This window comes from Rutidosis leptorrhynchoides, chromosome 5 (genome assembly GCF_046630445.1).
Source record: "Rutidosis leptorrhynchoides isolate AG116_Rl617_1_P2 chromosome 5, CSIRO_AGI_Rlap_v1, whole genome shotgun sequence".
NCBI classification, from domain to species: domain Eukaryota; kingdom Viridiplantae; phylum Streptophyta; class Magnoliopsida; order Asterales; family Asteraceae; genus Rutidosis; species Rutidosis leptorrhynchoides.
Genome location: NC_092337.1, coordinates 258,157,541 through 258,163,216, shown reverse-complemented (window position 1 = coordinate 258,163,216; position 5,676 = coordinate 258,157,541).

Genomic DNA, 5,676 nt, shown 5'->3' with positions numbered 1-5,676 from the left:
CCTTCCTGCTCAAGGCATCGGCTACCACATTTGCCTTCCCCGGGTGGTAACGAATCTCAAAGTCGTAATCATTAAACAATTCAATCCACCTACGCTGCCTCATATTCAGTTGTTTCTGATTAAATATGTGTTGAAGACTTTTGTGGTCGGTATATATAATAATTTTGACCCCATATAAGTAGTGCCTCCAAGTCTTTAATGCAAAAACAACCGCGCCTAATTCCAAATCATGCGTCGTATAATTTTGTTCGTGAATCTTCAATTGTCTAGACGCATAAGCAATCACCTTCGTTCGTTGCATTAATACACAACCGAGACCTTGCTTTGATGCGTCACAATAAATCACAAAATTATCATTCCCTTCAGGCAATGACAATATAGGTGTCGTAGTTAGCTTTTTCTTCAATAACTGAAACGCTTTCTCTTGTTCATCATTCCATTCAAATTTCTTCCCTTTATGCGTTAATGTAGTCAAGGGTTTTGCTATTCTGGAAAAGTCTTGGATGAACCTTCTGTAGTAACCAGCTAGTCCTAAAAACTGGCGTATGTGTTTCGGAGTTTTCGGGGTTTTCCACTTTTCAACAGTTTCTATCTTTGCCGGATCCACCTTAATACCTTCTTTGTTCACTATGTGACCGAGGAATTGAACTTCTTCCAACCAAAATGCACACTTTGAAAACTTAGCGTACAATTCTTCCTTCCTCAATACTTCTAACACCTTTCTCAAATGTTCACCGTGTTCTTGGTCATTCTTTGAGTAAATAAGTATGTCATCAATGAAAACAATGACAAACTTGTCAAGGTATGGTCCACACACTCGGTTCATAAGGTCCATGAACACAGCTGGTGCATTAGTTAAACCAAACGGCATGACCATAAACTCGTAATGACCGTAACGTGTTCTGAAAGCAGTCTTTGGAATATCATCTTCTTTCACCCGCATTTGATGATACCCGGAACGTAAGTCAATCTTTGAATAAACAGACGAGCCTTGTAGTTGATCAAATAAGTCGTCGATTCTCGGTAGTGGGTAGCGATTCTTGATGGTAAGTTTGTTCAACTCTCGGTAGTCGATACACAACTTGAATGTACCATCTTTCTTCTTGACAAACAAAACAGGAGCTCCCCACGGTGATGTGCTTGGTCGAATGAAACCACGCTCTAAAAGTTCTTGTAATTGGCTTTGTAGTTCTTTCATCTCGCTGGGTGCGAGTGTGTAAGGAGTACGAGCTATTGGTGCAGCTCCTGGTACAAGATCTATTTGAAATTCAACGGATCGATGTGGGGGTAATCCCGGTAATTCTTTCGGAAATACATCGGGAAATTCTTTTGCAATGGGAACATCATTGATGCTCTTTTCTTCAGTTTGTACTTTCTCGACGTGTGCTAGAACAGCATAGCAACCTTTTCTTATTAGTTTTTGTGCCTTCAAATTACTAATAAGATGTAGCTTCGTGTTGCCCTTTTCTCCGTACACCATTAAGGGTTCTCCTTCTTCTCGTACAATGCAAATTGCATTTTTATAACATACGATCTCTGCTTTCACCTTCTTCAGCCAGTCCATGCCAACTATTACATCAAAACTCCCTAACTCTACTGGTATCAAATCAATCTTAAATATTTCACTACCCAGTTTAATTTCTCGATTCCGGCATATATTATCTGCTGAAATTAATTTACCATTTGCTAATTCGAGTAAAAATTTACTATCCAAAGGCGTCAATGGACAACTTAATTTAGCACAAAAATCTCTACTCATATAGCTTCTATCCTCACCCGAATCAAATAAAACGTAAGCAGATTTATTGTCAATAAGAAACGTACCCGTAACAAGCTCCGGGTCTTCCTGTGCCTCTGCCGCATTAATATTGAAAACTCTTCCGCGGCCTTGTCCATTCGTGTTCTCCTGGTTCGGGCAATTTCTAATAATGTGGCCCGGTTTTCCACATTTATAACAAACTACATTGGCATAACTTGCTCCAACACTACTTGCTCCGCCATTACTCGTTCCGACACTATTTGTTCCTTTTGTTCTGTTAACTCCTGGTCCGTAGACCTCACACTTCGCCACGCTATGACCATTTCTTTTACACTTGTTGCAAAATTTGGTGCAGAACCCCGAGTGATACTTTTCACACCTTTGGCATAGCTGCTTCTGATTGTTGTTGTTGTTGCAGTTGTTATTATTGTTGGGATGATTGTTGTAGTTGCTGCTGTTGTTGTTGTTGTTGTTGTTGTTGTTGGGCCGTTTGTTGTAGTTGCGATTGATGTTGCGATTGTTGGGATAATTGTTGCGATTATTGTTGTAATTGCTGTTGTTGCTGTATTGGTGATTCTTATCACCGTTTTCCTCCCACTTTCTTTTGACTTGCTTCACATTGGCCTCTTCAGCAGTCTGTTCTTTAATTCTTTCTTCAATCTGGTTCACTAGTTTGTGAGCCATTCTACATGCCTGTTGTATGGAGGCGGGCTCGTGTGAACTTATATCTTCTTGGATTCTTTCCGGTAATCCTTTCACAAACGCGTCGATCTTCTCTTCCTCATCTTCGAACGCTCCCGGACACAATAGGCACAATTCTGTGAATCGTCTTTCGTATGTGGTAATATCAAATCCTTGGGTTCGTAACCCTCTAAGTTCTGTCTTGAGCTTATTGACCTCGGTTCTGGGACGGTACTTCTCGTTCATCAAGTGCTTGAATGCTAACCACGGTAGTGCGTACGCATCATCTTGTCCCACTTGCTCTAGATAGGTATTCCACCATGTTAACGCAGAACCTGTGAAGGTATGTGTAGCGTACTTCACTTTGTCCTCTTCAGTACACTTACTTATGGCAAACACCGATTCGACCTTCTCGGTCCACCATTTCAATCCGATCGGTCCTTCAGTTCCATCAAATTCCAAAGGTTTGCAGGCAGTGAATTCTTTGTAGGTGCATCCTACACGATTTCCTGTACTGCTAGATCCAATGTTATTGTTGGTATGTAGCGCAGCCTGTACTGCGGCTATGTTTGAAGCTAGAAAAGTACAGAATTCCTCTTCATTCATATTCACGGTGTGTCGAGTAGTCGGTGCTATTTCCTTCAAAATAGTCAAATGGAACAAGTTAATCATACAGAATATTAAGAGTAGTTAATAGTATTTCGTAGCATAATATGAACTCATTTATAAAAGCTTTTTCTTCATATTAGCGTTTTATAAGTTTAAATTCGGGTAGTACCTACCCGTTAAGTTCATACTTAGTAGCTAATATACAATTCAACTACTACAATTCTATATGAAAAACTGATTATAATAATATTTCGCGTTCAAACTTTTATACAATATTTTACAAACTTACAATACCTTTTATTTTACATAAAGCATGAAATATAGCACACAATAACTTTGATACAAGATAGTTGTGAAGATAATTCTAGCTAGTACACAAGTCGTTCAGCAAAGGCAATAAAGACACGTAATTCATACGTCCAGAAACAAGTCATGCATTCTGGTTTTACTAGGACTACTTCCCATCCTTGGTCTTGTGGAACATAACCATTATGGCCGTTGATAAGACATCGTGTTGTAATGTCGTCAAAGGGACGAGGGTTACGTAATGTCCAACAGTCCCGTACCAATCTAAAAACCTCATTTCTTACCCCAATTACCGACTCCGTCACTTGTGGGAACGTTTTGTTTAATAGCTGTAGCCCGATGTTCTTTTTCTCACTTTGGTGAGAAGCGAACATTACTAACCCGTAAGCATAGCATGCTTCTTTATGTTGCATGTTAGTCACTTTTTCTAAATCATGAAGTCCTATATTCGGATACATTGAGTCAAAATAATTTCTTAACCCGTTGCGTAAAATAGCATTTGGGTTCCCCGCAATATATGCGTCAAAGTAAACACATCGTAACTTATGGGTTTCCCAATGTGATATCCCCCATCTTTCAAACGAAAGTCTCTTATAAACCAAGACATTCTTGGAACGTTCTTCGAATGTCTTACAAACTGATCTCGCCTTAAATAGTTGTGCCGAGGAATTCTGACCGACTCTAGACAAGATTTCATCAATCATGTTTCCGGGTAGGTCTCTTAAAATATTGGGTTGTCTATCCATTTTGTATTTTTAAACTGTAAAATTGACAAGAGTTAGATTCATAAAAAAATACTTATTAATACAAGCAATTTTTACATATATCATAAAGCATAAGCACACTATATTACATATATTACACCACACGAATACAACTATCTTATTCCGACTCGCTCGTTTCTTCTTCTTCAGTTATGGTTCGTTTTTCCAAGTTTCTAGGGATATATGATGTCCCCTAATACTAGCTATCGTTTTCCACAACGGTTTAGAAAAACCTGGTGGTTTAGAGGTTCCCGGGTCATTGTTACAACTTAAGGACTTCGGGGGTTGACGATACATATAAAGTTCATCGGGGTTGGAATTAGATTTCTCTATTTTTATGCCCTTACCCTTATTATTTTCTTTTTCCTTTTTAAATTCAGTTGGGGTAATTTCTATAACATCATCGGAATTCTCGTCGGAATCCGATTCATCGGAGAATTGGTAATCCTCCCAATATTTTGCTTCCTTGGCGGAAACACCATTGACCATAATTAACCTTGGTCGGTTGGTTGAGGATTTTCTTTTACTTAACCGTTTTATTATTTCCCCCACCGGTTCTATTTCTTCATCCGGTTCCGATTCTTCTTCCGGTTCCGATTCTTCTTCCGGTTCCGACTCTTCTTCCGGTTCCTCTTCGGGAACTTGTGAATCAGTCCACGAATCATTCCAATTTACATTTGACTCTTCATTATTATTAGGTGAGTCAATGGGACTTGTTCTAGAGGTAGACATCTATCACATAATATCAAACACGTTAAGAGATTAATATATCACATAATATTCACATGTTAAAAATATATAGTTTCCAACAAAATTTGTTAAGCAATCATTTTTCAAGTAAACACGGTCGAAGTCCAGACTCACTAATGCATCCTAACAAACTCGATAAGACACACTAATGCAAAATTCTGGTTCTCTAAGACCAACGCTCGGATACCAACTGAAATGTCCCGTTCTTATTGATTAAAAACGTTCCATATTAATTGATTTCGTTGCGAGGTTTTGACCTCTATATGAGACGTTTTTCAAAGACTGCATTCATTTTAAAACAAGCCATAACCTTTATTTCATCAATAAAGGTTTAAAAAGCTTTACGTAGATTATCAAATAATGATAATCTAAAATATCCTGTTTACACACGACCATTACATAATGGTTTACAATACAAATATGTTACAACAAAATAAGTTTCTTGAATGCAGTTTTTACACAATATCATACAAGCATGGACTCCAAATCTCGTCCTTATTTAAGTATGCGACAGCGGAAGCTCTTAATAATCACCTGAGAATAAACATGCTTAAAACGTCAACAAAAATGTTGGTGAGTTATAGGTTTAACCTATATATATAAAATCATAATAATAATAGACCACAAGATTTCATATTTCAATACACATCCCATACATAGAGATAAAAATCATTCATATGGTGAACACCTGGTAACCGACATTAACAAGATGCATATATAAGAATATCCCCATCATTCCGGGACACCCTTCGGACATGATATAAATTTCGAAGTACTAAAGCATCCGGTACTTTGGATGGGGTTTGT